The following is a 13,926-nucleotide window of genomic DNA, read 5'->3' on the forward strand; positions in this document are numbered from 1 at the left end:
CTTCAAGCTATATTACAAAGCTGTAGTGACCAAGACAGTATGATACTGGCACAAAAGCAGACACATAGATCAGTGGAACAGAATAGAGAACCCAGAAACGACCCACAACTATATGGCCAACTAATCTTTGACAAAGCCAGAAAGAATGTCCAATGGAAAAAAGATAGTCTTCAACAAATGGTATTGGAAAAAGTGGACAGCAACATGCAAAAGAATGAAAATGGAACACTTTCTTATACTATACACAAAAATAAATTCAAAATGGATGAAAGATCTAAATGTGAGACAGGAAACGATCAAAATCCTAGAGGAGAATACAGGCAGCAACCTCTTTGACATCAGCTAGCAACTTCTTACTAGATACATCTCTGAATTTTTGCAATGGAAACAAAAGTAAAAATAAACTATGTGACTTCATCAAGATAAAAAAACTTTTGCACAGTGAAGGAAACAATCAACAAAACTAAAAGGCAACTACTGAATGGGAGAAGATATTTGCAAATGACATATCTGATAAAGGTTAAGTATCCAAAATCTATAGGGAGCTTATCAAACTCCCCATCCAAAAATCAAATAATCCAGTTAAAAATGGGTGGAAGACATGAATAGACATTTTTCCAAAGAAGACATCCAGATGGCTAAAGACACATGAAATGATGTTCAACATAACTTATCATCAGGGAAATACAAATCAAGACTGCAATGAGATATCACCTCACACCTTAGTCAGAATGGCTAAAATTAACAACACAGGAAACAATAGATGCTGGTGAGGATGCAGAGAAACGGAAACCCTCTTACACTGTTGGTGAGAATGCAAGCTGGTGCAACTACTCTGAGAAACAGTATGGAGGTTTCTTAAAAAGTAAAAATAGAACCACCCTATGACCCAACAATTACACAACTAGGTATTTACCCAAAGAATACAAAAATACAGATTTGAAAGGGTACTATGCACCCTGATGTTTATAGTAGCATCATCAAAAATAGCCAAATTATGGAAAGAGCCTAAATATCCATCAACTGAATAATGGACAAGGAAGTAGTATATATACACAATGGAATATTATTTAGCCATGAAAAAGAATGAAATCTTGCCATTTGCAAGAATGTGGGTGGAGCTACAGAGTATTATGCTAAGCAAAATAAGTCCGTCAGAGAAAGACAAATACCATATGATTTCACTCATATTGGAGTTTAAGAAACAAAACAGATAAGCATAAGGGGAAAAAAGAGAGAAAGGCAAATCACAAAATATAGTCTTAACTATAGAGAACAAACTGAGGGCTGCTGGAGAGGAGGTGAGTGGGAAGATGGGTTAAATGGGTGCTGAGTGTTAAGGAAGACACTTGTTATGATGAGCACTGGGTGCTGTAAGGGATGAATCACTAAATTCTATACCTGAAACTAATATTACACTGTATGTTAACTAACTGGAATTTAAATAAAAACTTTTTTAAAAAGTAGGGTTGGCAAACTTTTTTTTTTTTTTTTAAATATTTATTTTGAGAGAGAGAGAGAGCACGGGTAGGGTAGCAACATAAAGAGAGGGAGAGAGAGAATCCCAAGCAGGCTCTGTGTGTTGTCAGCAGAGAGCCCAACTTGGGGTTTTAACTCAAACCGTGAGATTATGACCTGAGCTGAAATCAAGAGTCAGATGCTTAACCCACTGAGCCACCCAGGTGCCCCAAACTTTTTCTACAAAGAGACAGACAGTAAATATTTTAGGCTTTGTAGACTGTACTGTTTCTGCCACAACCATTCAACATTTTATAGACAATACATAAACAAATGGACACAAAATTTTATTTACAAAACAGATGGTGAGCTGTATTTGGAAAAACAGACCATAGTTTACAACTCCTGTTCTAAAGAATGCCCTGGGGCTAAGGGAGAGGACCCAAGGAAGGATGAAATTGGAAGAGCAATCCTCCCAATGAGGTTAAAACTTAGTTGGAGAAGGCATGTATGGATGGTTGCAGCCTATTGAATGGCAGAATCCACCGAGGTCCCAGGGCCCAAGTTTCCCACAGTTGCCAGGCAAGCAGGAAATAACTCTCTGGTACACAAGCACAAAGAGATAGTCAGTGCCCTGCTTGGAGCACTTGGCGCCCCCACCAGGAGTTCTGTAACAAACCAGTCACAAGGCCTTGGACAGGGTTAGGAAGTCACTAAGGAACCGGGTACTCTGGCACCACCGGATTCCATCACCTTGACCCCTGTCCCCATATCCATTGCATACCACCGACTACATAGCAGGAGTAAATAAAAAAACAAATGCAGCACCCTAGAACCACAAACAGCCCCCCTTCCTCCTGCAATATCCTTCTAGCGCCCTCTACTGACCAAGCTTAATATCTGTTAAGGAGAAATGTTTAAGACTCTCAGTCTGTGATCAGAGTAGGTGCTAAAGGATACAGCTGAAGGGAGGCTCCTAAGGTAAATTCTTAACAGTTGGATTTGTGGGCCAAAGGGCAAATAAATATTCTGCTAGATTTTGACAAATTGGTTTCCATGGGGGGCCATCATTCCGTATTTCCACCAACAATATATAAGAGCACCCTGTTATCTTACAGCCTCATCCAACAAAGTATGTTGCTAAGCTTTTTACTTTTTGACAATATAATTGTGAAATTTTGTCCATCATTTTAATTTACATTTATTTCACTATTAGTAAAGTTGAACATCTCATATACATTAAGAGACTTTGGGGGCGCTTGGGTGGCTCAGTTGGTTAAATATCTGACTCTTGATCTCGGCTCATGTCATGATCTCATGGTTCATGGTTGATGGGTTTGAGTCCCATGTCGGGCTCTGCGCTGACAGTGCTAACAGAGGCGAGCCTGCTTGGGATTCCCTTTTCCTCCCTCTCTTTACCCCTCCCTTGTTCTCTCTCTCAAAATATATGAACTTTAAAAAAAAAAAAGAGTCATTGCTATCCTTTTTTTAAAAAATAAATTGTTATTTTTTGTCCATTCTTCTATAGGGGTATAAAATTGGTTCCTTTTTTTTTTTCTGGTAAATCACTGGCAGATTTATTTATTTATTTATTTATTTATTTATTTATTTATCAATCATTCATTTTTGAGAGACAGAACCTGAGTGAGGAAGGGGCAGAATGAGGAGACACAGAATCTGAAGCAGGCTCCAGGCTCCGAGCTGTCAGCAACAGAGCCCTATCAGGGGCTCAAACTCATGGGCCACAAGATAATGACCTAAGCTGAAGTCAGACTGAGCCACCCAGGTCCCCCTATAAAACTAGCTTTGAGTAGGAATAAAATTAGGGCAGCTACAACTGAAAATTACTTGCGAAGGAATAGTTTTGTAGGTTGTTTTCTTTTAAAATCATTGTTGTTTTCCCTTAGAACTGAAGTGTAAATCTAAGTTTGGTTCATTTCAATATTTACTGAGTCCTCCCTGTGGGCTAGACACCAGAGACAGAATGCGACATGGTCCTTGCTATTAAGTGGGAAAACAGATATGTGAAATCACTTGGGAGACAGAACTGTAATTAAAATATAAATTAGGAGATATACGGGCTGGGCTTGGGTTTAAATTCTGACATTGCCCTTTCAACAGTAAGCTGTGTAATACTGGGTAGGTGACTGTCTTTCTGCCTCATTGTCTTAAGATAGAAATAATAACAAGCACCTCACAGAGTTCTCATAATAGCTACGTTAATTATTATATGGAAACAACAAATATACTGCCTGGCACATAGAAGACACACAAAAAATGGTAGCTAATAATAAGAATAAACAAAAATAATTAAAATAATGGTAACAAAAGTAATGGAGTGCTGTGGTAGCATATATACTCATTAAATTTTAATTGAATTTAAAAATGTGTTAGTACTAAAATATTTAAACCGTATGCAGTATATTTCATTTAATAAGAGAATTTATCACATTTTTTTCATATACTTTGCTTAGGTATTGGTGACATAAAAGTAAATGCTTAAGAAATAGTAAAATCACAAATACAAAACCCACAAATTTGGTATTCTGAATTGTTAACTATATAAATAAAGTATTAGCATAAAATGCAAGACGGTAGAATTCACACATTGTTGTCACTCATTGATGGTTTTGAAGACTAAGTTCAAGCAAAGAATTACAGTTCAACTGACAATTCATTTACTAATTTTCCATCAGTCTCTGTTTATCACATATATACTATGAAATAAAACATGAATTCCAAGCTCATGTCTACTTTAAAACATAAAATTTCTCAATATATTTAATAAAGATGTTTAATTTACTATGACACAATGTAATCTACCTCCTGTGGTTCGTAAAAGTTAGCAAAAATGTCCTGGGAACTGGGGCACCTGGGTGGCTCAGTTGGTTGAGTATTCAACTCTTGATTTCGGCTCAGGTCATGATCTCATGATTTGTGGGATTACATCCAGCTCTGCCCTGTTAGCATAGGGCCTGCTTGGAATTCTCTTTCTCCTCTCTGTCTGCCCCTCCTTGCACTCTCTCTCACTCTCAAAAAAAATAAACTTAAAAAAAAATGTCCCAGGAACGATGATCTGAAACGCAGCTATGTACATAGCTATAGGAAAACACATTTGTTTTATTTTACCTGATTACAAATGTTCCAGCTATGTCTGGAAGGACATTCATAAAATACAGAAAAATACAGAAAAGTGAAAAAGAAGAAAAGTCACATATAATCCTACCACTTAGAGATAACTTACATTTGGCTATACCATATTCAGGAAAAAAATTCACCAGGTATTTATTGACCTCTTACTATGTGTCCAGTCTAGTTTTAAACACCCAGACTGCTTGTACCCCAGGGAGGCAGGAAGCAACTCTGCAATGTTAGTCTCCCCACGCCTGAAAGAGTCTCCCCACTCCTGAAACGCTTCCTGGGTTCAAGACATGGCCTGCAATGTCTACTCCAGAACTTACACATGTAATAACAAGGTATGTCATGTTCTGGGGACCTAGATGAGACTGTGCATAGCACTATTTAAAACACTGCCCCTGGGTGGCTCAGTCTATTAAGCATCCAACTTCGGCTAGGGCCATGATCTCACATTTCACGAGTTTGAGCCCTGTGTTGGGCTCTGTGCTGACAGCTCAGAGCCTGGAGCCTGTTTCAGATTCTGTGTCTCCCTCTCTCTCTGTCCCTCCCCCCACTCACACTCTGTCTCTGTCTCTCTCTCAAAAAATAAACATTAAAAAAATTAAAACACAGACTATAAATGTGCTAACAATGCACATGCAAATATCACTTTTTTCAATGGTTTTCATCTTTCCTTGAGAAAGGAAGGCTAAAAGCTATGGCCATTCTGAAGGAACTTAAAGCCCTGCCTTGCTTAAAGAAACCTGAAGTACAAAACCTCTCCCCAGACATGAAGTAGCAGATGATTGTTCTTATTTAAAAAGTGATCTCTTTTCCAAAAGGATTTGCTGCAATCAATTTTTAATTTTGCTACATTAACTGAATGGGGGCTACTATGAGTTATTTTGAGTCCCACAGTACATTTACCTTTCAATTTAATTTACCAGAGATTTATTCAAAGAATGACCTTTGAGAACATATTAACGGTATGTATATACCTCTAAATATCTCGCATTTTGGCTCTTGCTTGGGACCATGGAGGAAACCAGCTCAGTAATGCGGCCACGTGCTGCGAACGTTAGTTCCGTCAGACGGCAACTCAATCGATGGGCTTCAAAACTTCTCAAAAATTGCACTGGTTTGCAGAATGGCTTTAGTTGTGTTAAGATTCATATCTTCCATAATAGCTTCTAATATTAAACTTTAAAGATTCTAAATTGATTTAGATTTCTTGATAGGTTCTTAAATGGGTCTTGTCCTCATCATCCTTTCTCCTGTGCCCCCATGTCATTATTGGTATCAAAACCATCTCAGGGACTTCTTCAAAAATCAAAATACAAGAACATACAAGTCTAAAATGTGTCTGTCACCTTGCAGGCTCATTCTCCAAGGACATTTTCTTCTGCTATATATATAATTAAGTAAAAGGCATAGTGCTTAGCAATTGCCATTTTGACATATTCTATTTAAGGATTGATTGCTTTTTCTAACATTTGTGAATGATATTAATATTCAAAAAAGAATCACAAGGGACCATCTGGAGTTGGACAGAAAGCAAGTTTTCAATGAATGGCTCTCAGAAAGACTGCCCAACAGTTTTCTATGTTGCTGGTGAGAGTATAAATTGGTAGAACCTTTCTAAAAGGCAGTTTTGCATCCCCTGATTTGATTTATTAATTCCATCTGGGAATTTATCATAAGGAAATAATAAAAGACGTAAAGATGTTAGGGTGAAAGATAAAGATATAAAGGTGAAAATTGTGTGTGTGGGGGGGAACGAAATACTCCTCCATAGGAAAATGGTTAAATAAAACATGGCGCCCATGTGATGCTGTGGCAGAGACAGCTGGTTGCCCAATTTCCATTCTCCTCTTCTTTGTTATTAGCAAGACCCTATATTATTGTGGCCAGCAATGTGCTTAGCTAAAAATACTACATTTTACAGCCTTCCTTGCAGATAAGGGCGGCCAATAAGATAGAAGCAGAAATCCTTGGGTGAGACTTCCAAGTGCCTGGATGTCTGCCTGGACCCAGCTGTCTTGATCACTGATATGACGGCTCAAACTCCAGTAGCCATTTGGGGACCATGACAGAAAAGCCAAGAGAATTGTAGTGACTGCAATTCTGACATCCTTGAACCACTGTAACAAAGCCAGCAACTGCCTCCTTCCAGATGTCTCATTATATGAGAAAAATAAACCCTTCTATGTTTATGCTAGTCAAACTCTGTTCAGAGAAGCCAAACACAATTCCTAACTGACACAGATGAAACATTTTGCAACCATTTAAAAATATCTTTCTGAAAAATGGAATAAAATATTAAATGAGAAAGCCGGAATACAAAATCTTATATGCAGTATGTCCTATTTTGTTCATAGATTATATGTATACATTTTATACAAATGGAAGAGACTATAAAACATATTAAAATGTTAACAGTGGCTGTCTTAGGTTTGTGGATTATTTATTATTGCTATGATTTACATTTTCCTATGCTTTCTAAATTTTCAACATTGAGATTAAAAAAAAAGATGTTTCTAAGATTGCCTAGTCCACTCACATGACTGGGGAAAATACAAAATGGTTAAATCTCCACTTTTTAGAAAGCAGTGGGTCAACGCAGATCAAAAGCTTTTATAGTTTTCTTTTTTTAAAAGTAGGGTTTCACTTTTTATTTTTTTAATGTTTATTTTTGAGAGAGAGAGAGAGCAGAGGAGGAACAGAGAGAGAGGGAGGCACAGAATCTGAAGTGGGGTCTAGGTTCCGAGCTGTCAGCATAGAACCTAACATGGAGCTCAAATCCACAGCAGTGAGATCATGACTTGAGACGAAGTTGGATGCTTAACTGACTGAGTGACCCAGGTGCCCCAAAAGCTTTTACCGTTTTCATGCTCTTTAACTCTCTATTTCTACTTTGACCTCTCTTGGTATAATAATATTAGATTCAGACAAAGGATTATGCACAAATATGTTTGCTTCAACATTGTCTTTGATACCGAAAGGATGAAAATAAACTAAATTTCCACCATTAGGAAAGTTTTTTTTAAATGTTTACTTATTAAATTGTTGAGAGAGGGAGCACAAGCCTGTGTGTGTGTGTGTGTGTGTGTGTGTGTGTGTGCACGAGGGGTGGAGAGAGAGGGAGTGAGGATCCCAAGCAGGCTCCTTGCTGTCAGTGCAGAGCCCCACATGGGGCTCAAACTTACACACTGTGAGATCATGACTTGAGCCAAAATCAAGAGTCAGAGGCTCAACTGACTGAGCCACCATGGAGCTCCGGGAAAGTTTATAAATAAATAAATAAAATACAGAATATCCATCTTATATTACAAATACTTACAAATCATGATTAAAGGAAGAAAAAGAACATTTCGGAACTTGTTTTAGAGTTATTTTCCTGTCCCTAAATCCCCCACCACTGAAGCAATGATGGACATCAATGGAATAGGAAGGTACCCCTGATGTAGAAGATATTTCTAGCTTCAGTTGAAACTAGGTTTTCGTCTGAGTCCACAGCAAGAAACCAGCTTTGTTGAGAAAGACAGATTTTTCTGTTATTGTTTCTGTGTCAAGAGCCAGGCCTTGAGGAATCATTTCTTTAGGTCCTGCCTGTCTGCCTTGGCAGCAAGACCCTGAGATGGGCTGCCTAGAGAGGAAGAAGCTGCGATGAACTGGTTGGAGAACATTCCTGCCCAGAGGAAGCAGCAGCTGGTTTTTGTGTTCAGAGTCACATGGTCCTGGCTCGCTCATGTTCAGCAGAGTCTACATGAAGTCTCTTTGCATGACATCCACATCCAGGTGCTCACCTTTTTCTCTCCATTTCTCTGCAGCTAGCTTCAGGGGTGGGGGGTGGGGGGTTTGAACATGCTCACATAGCAAAGGATGGAAGTTGGTGGATCAATGGCCCAGCCTCACGTCCTTTGGAGGAACCATTCTGAGGTTATTCTACCTGTTTCCCCAGAGGTTCTCCAGTGAGACTGTGTCCCAGTTGCCCACAGGAACAACTTGCTCCACAACACACCTTGTTTTGCCCTTTCCTTCTTCTCAGCTGGGCACTGTTCTCTGAAATCACTTCCTAAATAAATAACCTGCATCCCAACCCTTACTTCAGGCTCTACTTCTAGGGAAAATTAACTGAGACAGATGGAGTGTGGGAGGGAAGAGGAGAAAGTGAAGTAGCAGCCCTCGCTTATCCAACTTTGGGAGCCCAAGAGCATTAATAGCAGTAACCCATTCCCTCTGGTATATTAGACCAACATTTTTTTGAAGACATAAATGGGATAAAAAGGAATATATCATAGTGCAGAGCATGTAGTAAGGTTAAGTACTGTTTCGTGCAACTTCTGTTTCAGGTGTGTGTGTGTGTACAGGCTCACAATATATAATGTATTTCTTACTGTGGATTCCACTCCAAAAAGATGGAAAACCACTGATCAAGAGGATACCACATAAGTCTAAGGAGTCCCTGATCTGCTGCAGCAAAATTGCCTAAAAATTTATGAAAGAATTTTAATGACATGGAAAACTATTTATGATTGAGACTGAGAGTGGTGGGGGCAAATTACGAAACCTCGAATACAGTAGTATGACCTCAACTTCTTAAGAGAAAAATTATGAGAAGACCAGAGTCATTCATTCATCTCCAGCTTTTATCCATTGTGAGTAAATTCCTAAAACGCCAGGAGTGATAAAAAGGCACTTAATTTGAAAAGAGTGTGCTCACATGAAAAAAGGGAACCACAGGAGACGCAGAGCAGGGACCCTGTGGGTCTTGTTCCACAGGGCCTCGAGTCCTGTTTGCGACACAGAAGACAAGAATGATTTGTTGGATGAAAGAATGAAGTTAAGGGGGCACATGTTCACACATCCTAATCTTAGAAGCTCAGGGCCTTGCCTGGCCCCAAGGAGGAGGGGGTGCTAACTGATGGCCCTGCTTTATGCAGCTACAACAGCTGTATATCTTGCAGCATTTGCTGTGGCCTCCCTGGGCACTTTAGACATTGCAGTTGTCACAGATCCTGCTGTCATCATCCATTTAGGAGACAATTCTGTGTCTGCTTTGAAAAAGGTGTGAATTTTTTCACGGCTTTATTGAAAAAGCAGTGTAAATTAATTGTTAACAAGGCAAATGGAATGCATATATGACAGCATATTAATCATGGTTTCTTCTGGATAATGGGGTTATAGGGTGCACCAAGATTAGGGATTTAAAAGCCAAGCCCTATATTAAGCTATTTACTAGACCTGTGGTCTATTCTCATGACCAACCAATGTAACAGGTACTGTTATCCTTATGTGACAGAAGATGGAAATGCTTAATATTAATAATAGCTAATAGTTATTGAGCAATGACGACGTACCAAAAATGAATGCTGAAAGCTTAATGTGTCTAATCTCATTTAATTCTCACAACAACCCTATGAAGGAATTCCATCTATTTTCCCATTTTACAGAGGAGGAAAAGGAAGGCTTCAGAGAGGTTACTTGTGAAGAGGAATGAACGAACACAGCAGGTATGGTGGCCTGCTCTTGGCTGTCTCTAAGGGAATCATGATTGACCCTTGGCCATCCCCTGGGAATGGTGGCCCTTGAAGAGTTTTTTGTGTTGGTGATTAATGATTCTGTTATATACACCTGGAGCAATGAACCTTTCTACTAGCTTGTCAGGTTGTTTTGAATCAGTGTCAAGACTGATGATGTGCACCTGGTTTCATTGTTGGGTCCTGAGTTTCAGTTGTCATGGCAGATGGTGTAGTGAAATCTGCCTATGCTATCAGCCCCCACTTAAAGGCCTTGGACTCTGAGACTCAAAGAGGTTTCCTGCGGCAGGGACACTCCGTATGTGTCCCTGTGCTTCTCTGCTAGAGGGAAAATATATCTTGTGTGTCCTTAGATGAGAAACAGCTTTGGAAGCCTGTGCCTGAACTCTCTGAACTTTGAAGATGCACATCTGTTTCCTGATGCTTTTGCTACCAAGAACAGTACCACAAAGGCTATTGGATCTTGTCAATTTTCCCCAAGTGAAACACTACCCAAGACCATGCAACTAAAAGGTGGTAGAAATAGAATTCCAGCCCACCCGGCCATACTCCCAGGCTTGCTCTCCTACCCATTGTGCTTCACCATCATACAGCTAGCATATGGTAGCTGCACTGAAAATTGGTGCTGTTTTTATTGTGATTACTATGCTTCCTTTGTTTTCTAAATTTTCTTTGATTGCTATACATTATTGGGTAATCAAAGGGAGAGAAAGCCTGGAAATGTACTGGTAGGAAACAGAAAGGAATCGGAAGGGAAATAGACCACAAGGACGTAAGTTAGCATGCTATAATATAACCAAGTAAAGGAGCAGTTAGGTCATGTGGAAGACAGTTTATAGGAGCAAAATCTCAGTCTTGGAGTCAGCAACAATTTATTAGATAGGTCACACAAAATACAAATCATGAAAGGAATAACTGAAAAATTGGGCCTCATGATTAAAACTTTCTGCTCTGTTAAGACGTTAAATAAATGAGAAGGTAACTCACACATTGGAAGAAAATATTTGTAATAAATATATCTGGTAAAGAACTGCTATCTAGTATACATAAAGAATTCCCACAATTTAATATTGAGAAAATGTTACAAGTGGGTAAAATAGGGGTGCCTGGGTGGCTCAGTCTGTTGAGCACCGACTTTGGCTCAGGTCATGATCTTGTGAGTTCGTGGGTTTGAGCCCCATGTGGGGCTCTGTGCTGACAGCTGAGCCTGGAGCCTGCTTTGAATCCTGTACCTCACTCTCTCTCTGCCTGTCCCCTGCTTGCACTCTCTCTCTCTCTCTCAAAAATAAAATAAATATGAAAATTTTTTTTTAAAGTAGTGGGTAAAATATTTGAATAGATACCTCACAAGAGAAGATGTAAGATGTAGGAATGGAAAACAAGCAAAAAAAAAAAAAAAACCCACCCATTCTTAATATGCTCGATCATTAGAGAAATGCAAATTAAAATCACAATGAGACTGCCTATGCACCCACCACAGTGGCTAAAATGAAAGGTTGAAAATGGAGAACAGCTAGAACTCTTATATATTGCTATTGAGAATACAACCAGTTTGGAAAAACAGCCTGGCAGTTCCTTAAACATGTACTTACTGTATAATGCAACACTTCCACTCCTAAATATTTATTGCCCCCAAAATGATTACAAATATTCACTCAAATATTTGTATATTAATGTGCATAGAAGCTTTAGTCATAACTGCTTAAACCTGAAAACAACCCAAGTGTCCAGATAAATAAATGGAAAAGGAAATTGTGGCTCCTCAACTGAATACTACCCAGCAGTAAAAGGGAACAGACTTGATATGTACAACATGGATAAATCTGAAGGACGTCATGTTGAGCAAAAGAAGTTGACACCAAAAAATGCCTATTGTATGACTGATTATATTGATATGAAATTCCTGTGGTTGCCTTGGGATCTTTAGGAATGATGGGAATGTTCTATAGCTTAATTGTGGTAGTTATAGGAGCACTGGTCAAAACTCAACAAACTACATGCTTAAAACAGGTACATTTTATTAAGTATAAATTACTTCTCAATATTATTGATTTAAAAAAATATGTAAGGCAGCTCCTCCATCTAGCAGCTGTGGCACCTTCTCTGACCCCAACCCCCCACCCCAGACTCAACGGGAAGTGCAGCCCCCCAGCCTCGCACTGGTGTCAGATGCAACAGCCTGTGCTTGAGTAAGAAATCAGGCCTCACTGGAGGCATCCAAGTCAAGGTTGGAAAACTACTTTTCCAGAACAAAAAGGAAACCTAAATAAACATACCCAAAGGCTATGTTTGCATAAATACCGGAATCGGATCAGATAAAACAGTTGATGGAATTTCTTGGAGCCTCTAGTACACTTATAGAAACTTGCTTTTTGGACTGTGTTAAGGACTTCACAAAAGAAGTAAAACCTGAAGAGACCACCTATTCAGAACATTGCTTACAGAAGTATTTTTAAGTGACACAAAGAATATCCACGAGATCCCAGGGAAATCATATTCAGTGGGATGAAGCCAAAGCAAGAGTCCTTGGCCGGCCATGACAGAGAAGTCCCGATGGATGGACTCTTGGTGAAAGACTACCAGCAGCTGTTACTCTAGAAATGAGGATTCATATGACAGAATCCCCTGAAAACAGTAGCCACCGTGTTAAACTGTCATGACTGCTTGGAAAATTGAAACCACAATGGCTATTTACCGGAAGTAATCAGACAGAAGATCTTATTTTTCAATGAAAATAGTAAGATCCAACATTTATTGAGGCCCTAAGATTCAGCAGCTTGGTCACTTTATTAGAAAAATCTTTTCTAATAGTTTCTTCAACAAATATGTATATATGGCAGTTTCATTGAAAGAGGAACTGTTAGTTTTTTCAAATGTTGCAGAAAGGTAAGGAGAAGACAGCTGGAAAAGGATCATTGGATCTATCAATTGGGGGTGGCGAGGAGTTTGAAGACTACAAATTCAATAGTCTTGGGGGTCAGAAATCAAGTTGCTATATGTTAGGAGGGAATACTTGACATGTGGAACAAATTGAGACACTCAGGGTCCATAGCATATATGCTAACCATGTAAAAATAGTGCCCAACCTACTGAAATCCCAAATCCCAAATCTACTCAGGCAACAATCATACTGTCGATGAAAGATATTTTGAAACCTTAAGTAGAGGAATGTCAAGAATCTCTTCATCCCTGTAAGAGGGTTTTTTGTTTTGTTTTGTTTTGTTTTTTAAAAAAAACAAAGCATTATTTATCTTTTCAGCTTCCTTTACGTTCTTTTGTCAGTTCTCAGCAAAAGGCTTTCCCCTCCTACTGGGCTGAGAAGGCTTCCTCCCATGTGGGCATAAGGCTGTTCATCCATCTTCTCATCCTCCACCATCCCTCTCTGTACCAGAAAGACGGGGCCTCCTCCAATTAAAAGCTCTCCCCTGCCTGTACTGGGAATTCCTCCACCACTCAGTGCTAAAAGCGCTCTTCAACAACACAGCCTTTCCTTTGCCTTTACCAGGTGCTCCCAACCCCCAAAGCGATTTCTCCAATCTCTTCTCAGCACCAAAGCTGCAAACCTCTCATGTTAGTCAAACCCTTCAGTCACTATTTCCAGATCATACTTTCCCACAGTCTGGCTTCTTCTGCCCCCCCAAATCTCCCTCATGCCAAATCCTGTAGGATTTTACAGACATAGCCTCCCCAAGCTTTCTACAATATTGGATGTGAGGGTCTAACCTTGTCCTTATTAAGTGTACATTTTTGGCTTCTAAGAAACCTTTCCTCCAGGTTCCATGCTAGTGTTCCACCCTTCCTTTCCTTCCTC

The 13,926-nt window shown here is 39.3% G+C and overlaps 1 long non-coding RNA gene and 1 pseudogene across 1 annotated transcript in view; one reads left to right on the plus strand and one right to left on the minus strand.

Annotated features, from left to right (window-relative positions):
* Positions 1-13,926, minus strand: part of LOC120237611 — a 67,041-nt gene that overhangs the window by 16,909 nt on the left and 36,206 nt on the right. The gene's annotated exons all lie outside the window — the stretch shown is intronic.
* Positions 12,401-12,655, plus strand: LOC120237610 (annotated as a pseudogene).

Source organism: Hyaena hyaena, unplaced genomic scaffold (genome assembly GCF_003009895.1).
Source record: "Hyaena hyaena isolate Hyena2069 unplaced genomic scaffold, ASM300989v1 scaffold_186, whole genome shotgun sequence".
Taxonomy (NCBI): Eukaryota; Metazoa; Chordata; class Mammalia; order Carnivora; family Hyaenidae; genus Hyaena; species Hyaena hyaena.